The sequence below is a fragment of the Tursiops truncatus genome, chromosome 9, assembly GCF_011762595.2.
Source record: "Tursiops truncatus isolate mTurTru1 chromosome 9, mTurTru1.mat.Y, whole genome shotgun sequence".
NCBI classification, from domain to species: domain Eukaryota; kingdom Metazoa; phylum Chordata; class Mammalia; order Artiodactyla; family Delphinidae; genus Tursiops; species Tursiops truncatus.
Window position 1 is genome coordinate 30,649,504 of NC_047042.1, and position 12,707 is coordinate 30,662,210.

At 45.0% G+C, this 12,707-nt stretch overlaps 1 long non-coding RNA gene across 1 annotated transcript; it reads right to left on the bottom strand.

The window, feature by feature from the left end:
• Positions 1–1,243: 1,243 nt before the first annotated feature.
• Positions 1,244–12,281, bottom strand: LOC109548904 (uncharacterized). Its single transcript, XR_004528103.2, has 3 exons — positions 12,145–12,281; positions 1,772–1,904; positions 1,244–1,357 (listed from the first exon to the last, which is right to left on the bottom strand). It is a non-coding gene; the product is annotated as an uncharacterized lncRNA (long non-coding RNA).
• Between the last annotated feature and the right edge of the window lie 426 nt (positions 12,282–12,707).

Sequence of the window (12,707 nt, forward strand, 5' to 3'; positions counted from 1 at the left end):
GGGGCAGGCTGCCAGAGCCGGTGGCTCTGAATCACAGGGGCCCGGATCACATGCTGGGCATTGGCTTCACATCTCTCTGGAACCTGTGTGTTCACATCCTGGCCTTTCTTTCCTACACGCAGCAGCATGCTTTGGTTGGAAGCCATTACTATCGTCCTGTTTGATTGCTTGTTTAACCATTGTGAAAGATCACTCCCGTGATCCTGATGGACCAGCCATTATGCATATAAGAGTTTTGACTATAAGAGGGCAGGCTGTGGGATGCTATTCAATTTATGGTCTCCCACCATGTGACTCTGTGCAGCTGAGGGGCCTGACTGTGGACCGTTAAATTTCATTAGAAAAGACCATGCAGAACTTGTAAAAGCTACTCAGTCAATTTTGGGGCTTCTACAGTTTGAAAACCATCTGAAACTATTTGAAAAGTTTATTCTCTTTTAAAATGAGTTATCAATCATAGGGAAGGTTGGAATCAAGCTATTGCTTGGTTCCACTCAGAAAAAAATAGCTCAAATTTTTGGGTTGCCTTTCCAAGTTCAAAAATCAGCCTCATCATTAGTTAATCCTTAGGCAGATGCTATTCTTTGCCTACTCCAAAGCCATGCCCTATTCCTCGTTCTCTGATGCCGTTTGAGTTTTGGGTGGAGATCTCTAGCTCTCAAGGAAGGGGGATCCAGCCCCTGGCCTAAGTGAGCACATGATCCACTTCTGGCTAATACCAAGGAGGGAAGTCTGCTGGGATGGGGGTGTCTCAGGGAATATTTTCTTCTCCTATAAGAGAAGCGTATACCAGGTCATTTCTTTGCCCTTGTTGCTGCCAGTTTTCTGTCTTTGAACATGGTCACTTGAAGAAACTCTCTGAGGAGCTATCTCTATTCTCTTGCAACCCTGAGGGGACAGGGGAAGAGACCTTGAGCTGTTGAATCAGTGCCAGCCCTATCTCTGGATTCCTTGTCACGTTAGAATTAAAAACCCTATCGGTAGGGTATTCTGTTACTTGAAGCCAAAAGTAGTCCTATGTGTTATAAATAGCACTGCTTACCTGCAAGGCCCTGTGCTAAGACGTCAGGGAAATAAAAGACCTATTGGATACGACTCCCATCCTCAAGGGGCATGCAATCCAGGTGGCAGACCTTTTCCAGTCAAGGGCCAGAGAGTCAATACTTCAGGCTTTGGGAGTTGTACAGTCTCTGTCACAACTACTCAGTCCTGCAGCTGCGGTGAGAAAGCAGGTGTAGACAAGATGGAAATAAGTGATTTTGGCTGGGTTCCAACAGAACTTTATTTATGGACACTGACATTTCATAGGTTGTTCAAGTGTCACAAAATATTCTTCTTCTGTTTTTTCCTCAACCATCTGAAAATGTAAAAACCTTTTTTAGCACACTGTACCAAACTGTGAGGTAGGCTAGACTTGGCTCATGGGCCATAGATTACTGACCCCTGAGCCGGACGAAGGAAAACCCTAGAAAAAAGACTATCTCTTTGATTTACAGGAAGGGCGAATTGAAAGTTTTGTTGTTCCACTTTTGTTTTTAAACAAAAGATAACCTCTCGGCAATTCAGAAGGGCTGACCAAGAGGTGAGGGAGGACTGGAAAACCAAGGTGAATGGAAGAAATGTTCAAGGACTTTCATGCTTTTGAGGTTTAGTTTAAGAAGTTCTCTACTCCGCCAGGTCACTTAGATAGTCACCCACACCTACTTCTATTAATCCCATTGTTTCAGCTTTCGGATATTGGTCTTTAATCGATCTAGAGTTCACTTCGTACCTAGTGGTAGGTGGGGATCCAATTTTATTTTCATCCACGTAGTAGCAAGATTTCCCAAGACCATCTTCCGAGAACCTCTCTTTTCCCTGGTTTGTTGTAGAGGATGTTTGGGAGCAACTTGGGTGTCTGTCACCTGGGGACCAGGAGAGTCAGATGTAAGGATGGGTGCTCTGGGGTACTAGGCAGCAGGGAGAAGAGAAGCCTAGAAGTCCTCACAACCGCGTGGACCTTAAGACTGTAGGGGGAACATCACACACAACACATGTGTAACTTAAAGACACGTGCATTCACCACTGCCACACCGCCTTTTCACAAAGCCCGAAACAGAGAGTCACCTTAAACATAGAATGCTGGGGTGGGGGAAGATGGGAGTGAGGAAAGTGAACAAGAGAATAAGTAAAATATAAAACAAGGGAACAGACTTATGTGGAGACTAATGAGAATGTGCTTCAAACAGAGGGATAAAGTTAGCTCAACTTTCCATCTAGGTTAACATTTTTTTTAAAGTTTTTTAAGTTAATGAGGATCTTGAAAAACCAGATCTGTTTCATGTTGTGACCTGGGGTTTCCTGATCATTTCTGCCTTCTGAGTGAAAGCCTGGTGATTTATCCTGCCACAGAAATGAAACTTCCCCCAAGGGAGAGTGGCAGATCACTTGATGAATGAAAAAATGCCAGAGGTTTTGTCAAGTGTGGGCTAGTGTGAGAAAAGAAGGTAGCAGTGCTGCAGGAAGAACATTCTGGCAGGGCTGTGAGGCTAGAGCAGAGAGAGTTAATGGTCATCCACCCAGGATAACAACAATGGCAATGACAATGATTGTTTTCCATATGTTGGACAATATATTTTTTTTTTTTGCGGTACACAGGCCTCTCGCTGTTGTGGCCTCTTCCGCTGCGGAGCACAGGCTCCGGATGCGCAGGCCCAGCGGCCATGGCTCACGGGCCCAGCCGTTCCGCAGCACGTGGGATCTTCCCAGACTGGGGCACGAACCCGCGTCCCCTGCATTGGCAGGCGGACTCTCAACCACTGCGCCACCAGGGAAGCCCATGTTGGACAGTAATTTAAGTGTTTTACATCCTCACAACAACCCACCAAGGTGAGGAGAGGAGACAATAGGTACTCTAATTGTTCTGATTTTTCAGATGAGGGGACTAAGGCACTGAGAGGTGAAGCAATTTGCCCAAGGTCACACAGTAAGTACTAGAACTGAGATTTGAACCCCTGCAGTCTGATTCTGGAATCTGCCACTGAACCCTCTTGCTGGGCTGAGGGTTTCACTAGGTGTTATCAGTACCTGATGAAGCTATATCACTGGTACCGCTTAACTTATGCTCGTGGTATTAGTGGTTTAACTGTAAAAGATTTAACCTTTTAAAAATATGGGGGCATTCAGTATTACAGGGGACAATACATAGATTTTTTTGCCTTAAAATCTTCTTTCAGGAATATTTGTTCTGTGGTTTTATTTCTCAATAAATTCATATACCACCAATTATTTTTAAGTAAAAAATATTGAGGGTCATATTCTTTGCTGGTGCCACAATATACTGTGAAGTGTTCTTCCTGGGTTTGGATATTGGGAATGACACAGGTGAGAAGGGGCCGTTTTGATGGAGGTACAACTATGACAAATTAACAGGTTAACTGGACCTCTTAATCTCTAATTATATTATTCATAACTGAATCAATGGAAAGGATCCTGGCATGTCTTCATTAGTCTCAAAAACAAATGGTTGCATTTTACACTACCAAACAGATAAAAATACTGTCAGTGAGCAGAATAAATGAAGAGGAAAGAAAACGATTAGAATAATGTCAGTGAGCTGTAGAAAAGGGAAAGTTAAAGATTTTTGTATTCAGTGCTGTCCAGTGTTAAACTGATCTTTCAGGCCAGTGTTTTGGAGTGTGTTCAAACCACGAAAAAAGAGCAACATTCTTCATTAGCTGGAGATAATAAGAGGCATTTTCAGTGGGATTTAATGCTGGGTAGAGACTGCACCAAGCATGGAAATAACTGAGTCTGAACTCATTGAACTGATTTGTGCTGTTTACTGATGTTCAAAAATAAAAAGACCCCATTGATTCAAGTTTTCTGCCCCCAAATCCTTTCATCAAGTGTGCAAGGAATTGGCATGACACTCAAGGCCACAAAGAGCGACACCATGGAAAAGAGACTCGTAAAGGAAGTGGACTTTTCTGGCAGGAACACGCCACGGCCTGTGAAAGGGAACACTGAATGTCTGTAGGGCCAGGCCAGGGGCCACAGCTGTCAGATGGGGCCTGAGCGGACACATGGCTTCTGCCGAAGGAATCGGGTTTCTGAGAAAGAATTAAGGCTCGGCCGAGGTGCCGGAGGAGAGCTCAGAATGGTGAAAAAGACAGCTGGGGTTGGCACCAGGAGAGCACGCCAGGCCCCCTGAAAGGCAGCAAATAAGGGCCATTGTTCAAGGGCATTCCAGCCCCCAGGGGCTCAACCAGACCTGCTGAGAGGAGGTGGCTGTCCCCCTGTGGGGGCTCACACTGGACTCCAGGACGCACAGAGCTGGAGTTTGCAGGCTTAATCCAACTTTTAAGAGGAGAAGATTATAAAAGTATGCTTTAATAGGGACATCTTTTAGAAATACAGTCCACCCAAAGGGGATACCCTCGTGAGACAAATGAAAGCGACAATTAGGAAACATCAACATAAAGGAGGAAGAGGAGAAACGGGCTTTAAGACAGAATTCCCTCTCTATACACACCCATCTATATGTATGTATATTTACATTTTAATATGAAAAATTTCAGACATATCTAAGGGCAGAATAGCACAATGATTCCATGTATATCTATCACCTGGATCTAGTCATTACTAACATTTTACCGTGTTTTCTTCATATATTTTGATCTATTTATTTCTTTACCATTATTTTAAAATAAATCCCAGACACTTCCTGCATATTTCTGTATGTATCACTAATAAAAAATCACCTTTTTTTTTAAAGTTGGAATTGCTCTCACTGGGGTGAGCACCGCTGACCCGCCGTGGTCAGGTAAGTGTTCTACCCCAGAAGGCAGCTGAAGCCTGGCGCCTCCACCCACCACCTCCCTGGGTCAGCGGAACATGCAAAGCCCAGTCAGAGGGTAGAGGCAGGGGTGGAAGCCACCAGGACCTGGGGCTGGATGAACAGGAGTGGGTGGCATCGGGCTGGGCCGCCTTGGTCAGCACATACTGTCCAGGCAGCGTCACTGGGCCCAGCACAGGGGTTGAGGCTCTCTGGGAGAGGCAGGCAGGCAGCACCCCAGGGTAAAAAGAACATGTTTTGTAACTCCAAATTGTAACAGTTCTAACTTAATAATTCCTTAATATCACTTCATACTTAGGCGACTGTATTGGTTATCTGTTGCTATGTAACAAAAAAATTTAGTGGCTTAAAATAGCACAAATTCATTATTTCCCAGAACCCATGATATGGAGGACCACCTGCATTATTAATTAAACAATAATTATTAATTAAGACAATAGTAATTATTACTAGAGCAAACACACTTCTTTTGTGACAGGTATTGTTTTAAACGATTTACAAAACTTAACTAATTTAAGTCTTCATAGCAACCTTACTTAGGCAAATGCTATTACTATTCCCATTTTATAGGTGATAAAATTTGAGGCACAGAGATGTTAAGTAACTTTTCCAATGTCACACAGCTAATAAATGATATAGGTATGATATGAACACCAGCAGACTGGGTTCAAGACCCAGACCCAACCCAAGACCCAGAATCTGTGCTTGTACCACTATATTATGCTGCAGCATTTTATTCCCCTGCCTACTATACACCTCTACTATTCTATCTCAAAGATACCTTAAAGTTACCATGTTCAAAACTGAACTCCTGATTTTGTCCCCCAAACCAACTCCTTCCACAGCGTGATGGGTATTGTGGATTTGTTTGCTCTACATCTACCCCAAGCTCCTTCTAAAGTACCTTCCAGGGCTTCCCTGGTGGCGCAGTGGTTAAGAATCTGCCTGCCAATGCAGGGGACATGGGTTCAATCCCTGCTCCGGGAAGATCCCACATGCTGCGGAGCAACTAAGCCTGCACGCCACAACTACTGAGCCTGCGCTCTAGAGCTCACGTGGCAAAACTACTGAGCCCTTGCTCCGCAACAAGAGAAGCCACTGCAGTGAGAAGCCCGCACACAGCAACGAAGACCCAACACAGCCAAAATAAATAAATAAAAATAAAATAAAGTGCCTTCCAGTACTGCAGAGGCTGGAAAGCTAAAAACTACATTGCCCAGACTTTCTTGAAGCTAGAGTTCCAGATGTCAGTTAGGTTTCAACAATCAGTTGCAAGACCTGAATTTGGAACTGATTTTATGAGGAGAGGCAGGGCACATGCATCTCTTTACTAATGAGGAGGAAGTGGTAGAGCTCTGAGGCCTGCAGAAGTCAGGGTGGCTTCCTAGCTTAGCAGAGGCAGCTTGCTGACTCTGGCTTGGTTGTGAGACTGAGAGTTGTTCCTAGAAGCTCAGGGTAGAGCCTCTATTGTTACATCATTTTATACTCTGAAATGTCTTTTTCTGCTTCAACTAGAGTGGCATTTTCTGCTAGAATGTATTCTGTTCTCTGCAGCTGAACCTTGACCGATGATGTAGTCTGCCTTCCCTCAGCAGCAATTCTGTTCTTCCTGGATACGTATGTGTGTCAAAGTTATTTAACTGTACACGTTAAATATGAACAATAATTTATTATTATTTATTACTATTTATTATGCCTCAGTACAGCTATTAAATTAAATATGAAAATGAAAATATGGTCCATTTGAATGAATTTTTATGTATGATGTGAGGTATGGCTCAAAGTTCATCTTTTGCATGTGAATATCCAATTGTTCCAGCACCGTTTGCTGAAAGACTACCCTTTCTCTGCTGAATTGCCTTCAGATATTCGTCAGAAATCAGTTGTCCACCTCTGCTTAAGGACCTGGTATTAACCAGCCCTGGGAAGCCACCATGGTGCACCCTAGGGACACTATTAAGGATGCTATTGAAGGCATCACATGTACACTAGAAACTCCTCTGATCTCAGCACATGGAATGGTTAGCCTTGTCCTGAGCAGCTGTTTGTTTGTGTTCTCTTTTTAGGAAAAAAGTCAGGGTCACTATGGGCTCATCACTCATTGCTGCCTTCACGCTGTGAGGAAACCTAGAGGCCCCTGTGCCACCACCGCTAGAAAGCGCAGAGCCCGTATTGCAAGCATGTTGGTGACAGTCCTCATTCTTGGCTCCATTTTATCTTTCCTGCTCTCACTTTCCCTTTTTTTTTTGCGGTACGCGGGCCCCTCACCGTTGTGGCCTCTCCCGTTGCGGAGCACAGGCTCCGGACGCGCAGGCCCAGCGGCCATGGCTCACGGGCCCAGCCGCTCCGCGGCATGTGGGATCTTCCCGGACCGGGGCACGAACCCGTGTCCCCTGCATCGGAAGGCGGACTCTCAACCACTGCGCCAACAGGGAAGCCCTCTCACTTTCCTTTTGCCCTAGTTTCCTCATCTACTTGTTTAAAGTTTTATCTTACTGTGAATATTTTTGTAAGTCATCTCATATCCTTTCTAGAATAAAGTTATACCTGAATAAATAAATAACAATTGTTAAAATAAATTAAGTCCTACAAGATCAAGCACCTTCTTCCCATAAAATTCTTATAACATAAGAAGATTTTTCCAGGACCTACTCACTTGAGCAGTATCATTCACAGGGGCATTCTGGCACAACAGTGAGTGGGGGCAGTCCCTTGGAGTCATGGGATTTGCTCTGCAAGGGCCCGAGCCTGGTGTTGAAATGCCTCCAGGCCAGCAAGTCCTGTGACTCTGAGTCAGCTGCCCAGGACTCCTGGAGAGAAGATCATTACCTCCCTCTTTGTCCTTCTCAAAAGTAAAACAAATGCCAAAGAACTCACTAGCCACTGAGCAGATAAATGACCGGCATCTTTTCTGATGCCCAAATTCAGCACAATTAGTTCAGCAGGTGGGTTCTGCTTTGCTGCACCAGCTACGCAGGAAACAGGGAGCACAGAAAGCCAGCCACTAAGTTAACTCACCTTGCCTGTGGCAGACTATTCGAAATATTGCAGGAAAAAGGATGGATGAGGGTCAGGTATCACATTATTGAACTCTGATGAAGCACCATAATGTTTCAGGCAGCACGAGAGAGAGAGCAGGGTCTTCTCAACCTCAGTCACCCTTGTACCACCTTCCTGATTTTTGTCATATCTGTGTACTTTTTATTGTAGGTTTTACTTAATATTTATCTTTGGATCTACTAGTGATACTTTAATCTCACCCTAAGCAATAGTACTCATGAATTCAGGAGTTTGATACGCTAGCTATGTTTTTTTCTATCTGTAGAAAAATAATCTACTGTAGCTATAGAAAAGTAATCTATTGTAAAATAAATATTGGAAACCGGTTGAAATTTAAAAATGTGTTCACATACCTCCAAAAGTCATCTCAGGTACCTCCAGAGGTAGACGTGCCACACTCTGGGACAAACCAGAGGAAAACAATCCTGGATCTCATAGGACTGCAGAAAAGTGTTGGCTCCAGTGGGACTTGGGGGATCAGAGAATCTGTTCTTTAAAAGAGTCATATGTGGGACTTCCCTGGTGGTCCCGTGGTTAGGAATCCCCTTTCCAATGCAGAGGACGTGGGTTTGATCCCTGGTATGGGAACAAGATCCCACATGCCTCGGGGCAACTAAGCCCGTGTTCCTCAACTACAGAGCCCACGTGCTCTGGAGCCCACGCCACAACTAGAGAGAAGCCCACGCGCCGCAACAAAGAGCCTGCGTGCCACAAGTAAGACCCGACACAGCCAAAATAAATAAATAAATTTTTAAAAAGGAAGGAAATTTAAAAAAAAAGTCATATGTACATATGTGCATTATTATAGACTGAGACATTGAATACCATAAATGTAATTCACCACCCCCCAAATTAATCAAATCAGCAAACATTCGTATATTGATTCACCTTCTTTTTTGTTCGGCCACGCTGCATAGCATGTAGGACTTAGTTCCCCGACCAGGGATCAAACCTGTGCCCCCTACATTAGAAGTGTGGAGTCTTAACCACTGGACCGCCACGGCAGTCCCTTGATTTACCTTCTTAATTAGGTAATGGAAATAGGCCAGCTGGGGTTTCTTCTGCTTCAAGCCTTAGTTATTTTCTTATTTTCTTTCTTTTTTTTTTTTTAATTTAGTTTTGGCTGCGTTGGGTCTTCGTTGCTGCACATGGGCTTTCTCTAGTTGCAATGAGCAGGGTTACTCTTCGTTGCGGTACGCAGCCTTCTCATTGTGCTGGCTTCTCTTGTTTCAGAGTACGGGATCTAGGCATGCGGGCGTCAGTAGTTGTGGTACGAGGGCTCAGTAGTTGTGGCTCGTGGGCTCTAGAGCGCAGGCTCAGGAGTTGTGGTGTACGGGCTTAGTTGCTCCACAGCATGTGGGATCTTCCCGGAGCAGGGATTGAACCCATGTCCCCTGCATTGGCAGGCGGATTCTTAACCACTGCAGCACCAGGGAAGCCCGCTTAGTTATTTTCTTACTAGAAATTTTGTTTCAAGTTGAATAACTTTCCTTTTGAGCTCCTCTCTTCTAAATCTTATGAGTAAATGGGAATTAGGGAGCTATGTAGTGATAAAGTATTACTTTCACAGGATAAAGAATCACTCATGTATGCAGATCTAGAAAAAAATTAGGCTTTGGAAAACCAAAATAATCACAAGGCAGGGACTATAACTTGTACACCATTCCTGATTCTGTTTTGAAGCTTCTGATAAAACTGAGTCTTTAAAACAAATGTGTTAACTAATGTCAATAGTGCAGCGTTTGTAACACCCTTTAGAAACAATGCTGGCAGTTGTAAGTTCTCTCTATATTTTATGAGTAGTACTTAAAAAAAATTATTTATTTGGTTGTGCCGGGTCTTTAGTTGTGGCATGTGAACTCTTAGTTGCGCCATATGGGATCTAGTTCCCTGACCGGGGATTGAACCCGGGCCCCCTGCATTGGGAGCACGGAGTCTTAGCCACTGGACCACGAGCAAAGTCCCTATGAGTAGTACTGATACTTGTTCATTCAGTTTACTAAGTGCCAGTAAAAGAAAGTTTCGTTTACAAAATATCAGCAAATGTGACCCGAGGGAAGACCGTATTCCAAAGGGGGCTGGGATTTTCCCTGGGAACCCGTGTGGAGTTGCAAATGCTGAGGGAGAGGGGCAGGGATCCCATCAGAAAGGGCTAGGAGAGAGAACATTTTCAGTCTGTGTTTTCACTCTCTGCTGGGCATGGGGGGAGAAGGAGGACAAAGAGGACTTTTGTTGTAAGGACGGGAGAATGGGGTTGGTGGTGTTTGGTCACGGCACTGAGCATGTACAGGCACAAGAGAAAAAAATGCAAAAACAATTTTCCGCAAGTCAAGGAAGAGAAAGCTTATTTATCAACAATAAAAGGAGAGGAAGGGGCTTCCCTTGTAGCGCAGTGGTTGAGGGTCCGCCTGCCAATGCAGGGGACACGGGTTCGTGCCCCGGTCTGGGAAGATCCCACATGCCGCGAAGCGGCTGGGCCCGTGAGCCATGGCCACTAAGCCTGCACGTCCGGAGCCTGTGCTCCGCAACGGGAGATGCTACAACAGTGAGAGGCCCGCGTATCGCAAAAGAAAAAAAAAAAAAAAAGGACATGAAGTGTAATCAAGTATTAACTGCAGACAGATCTGGATAGTGTTAGAGCTGAGTTCTAGGACTTCTAAACTGAAGCTAGCCCAGAGAGGTTTGTAAAGACATTATTTTTTTAAAAATCAGGCATCAGAAGCAGAAAGAACACATGACATTCTGAGAGATGCTGCATTTAACCAGAAGTGCTGATTTATAGCTTCAGAGTGATGGGTTGGCAGGATAAGGGCATTGTGGGACAGGCAAGGCCAGTACCACAAAGCAGGGGATCAAGACAAGGGCTAAGACATCAGGCATTGGTCTGGGGGTGCTGTCACCTCCTCGAGGATGGAGGTTGGAGGGATGTGGTAGAGGCTCTCTCTGCAGCTTGGGTCATAGCAGCTCTTAGACAATGGCAAAAGAAGGCAAATGGGAAATTTCAAGGTTTTTAACAGTTCCTGCGAACTGTTATGGTGGAAACAGAGGCTACAGGGCAGAACAGATTAGGAGAAAGTTGCCTCCCCCTGCACCTCCAGGTCACCCAGAGAAATTAGAAGGCAAATGAGACTTCTATAGAAATTTGAAGCTTTTTTTTCTTCTAATTTTAGGTTAAACTTCATAGAGCTCCTTTCTTGACAGCTGGACTACATTTAGTGAACTGAAGACAGTGAAGACAAAGTCTAGACATTGCAGCCTCCAGTGTCCCCTCCCCCCTTCTCTTCCACATAGTGGTCACAGGAACATACAATGTGACATGTTGGTGGTGTGATGGAAAGATCCTCAAAAACACAAAAAGCACAATTCAGCAGTCATGAGCTCTATGAGTTTGGTGAAGAAAGAACTGTGTGAGTATGAGTGTGTATGTAGGTGGGCAAGGTCTAAGAAAGTGCATCCTGGCATTATTTATGTTAGTAAATTGCCAGAAAAACCCAAATGTCCATTAGCAAAGGAGAGGTTAAATAAATAATGATACATTCATGCAATGGAATACTATGCAGCCATTAAAAAGGAGACCTTTGTATCAGAGTTTGGTCAGGACATCAGAAGAGCCTCTGTGTATTCCATGACTGATCCAGGATGGGCACATAGCCCTGAGCAGAGCCAGAGAGGCTGTGGGAATTTTGCTTGGAATCTTTTTTTCTTCACTGACTTTCAGAGAAGATGTAGAGTCTGGAGCTGTGGCAGGAATGTTGTCAGATGAAAAGGGAGCCTGACAAGAAGCCTAACTGGTAGCGAGACCTTACCAAGGACAGTTTCAGGCGAATGGCGGGTGGGAGACAAATGGGTTGAAGAGTGAGAGGAGACTGGGCAGAGGAGGGGAGCCACCAAGTGAAGCTAACATTTAAAGACACACGGCTGTTACAGGGAGTAGAGAGCTGGAGTGGTGGCGAGAAGATGAGATGGAGAGCATTTTGCATTTGTTTCTCCACCCCCCAAGCAGGGAGGAGATGCTACAGCATGTGTGACATTTATGGGAGACTCAGTGAAGGGGGAGTGGATAACTGGTGGTGTCAGATAGCATGTGTGAAGGGCTGGACTTGGAGTGCAGAAGAGAATGACCAATGTCTTCTTGGATGGCTTCGAATTCTCTGTGAAGTATGAGGAGGGGTCATTCTTTCAGAGAGAAGATAGATTAGGCGACAGTGGAGAACGGCTTAGCTGGGAACAGTGTAATCGAGTATTACCTGCAATCAAGTATTAACCTTTCGGTACTGCCCGAGCCCCCTGGAGGAACTGTGTGGATTTCTGGGCAGTGTCACCGAGATCGTAGATCGTGACTCACAGCGCAGCTGTCTGTAGCACCACTCTGCCCTGCAGGTGTGTTGTTCACAGGAGACAGCCTCCCTGGGTTTCAGGTTGGTCAGGCAAGTACCTGGAGGAAGGGGGTGCAGAAGAGTTGCAGTTACGTATCTTTAAGAGTGATTGACTGATAGGCCATGGGCTCTAAGCTAGATAAGGAAGCATGTGAGGTCAGGAGGTGCCTCAGTCACTTGGGGATAGTTCTTTCTCCCTTAGAGTTTCATTTTCTTCTTCCCTTAGCAGCTTGTTAGAAGCTGCTTGGCCAGTTAGAAGGCTAGGGTTGTTTCTTAAAGCCATCCCTGTCCAATTCTGCCCCCACCAGTGAGCTGCCTAAGGTGGTACTTTGTAGGGCGCGGTCAGCTAACTGCTACGCGGCAGGAAGCTGAAATAAGCTGAGTCATCCTTCCTGTGGCCACTGCGCTTGCGCTAAGTATACTAATGAGGTTTT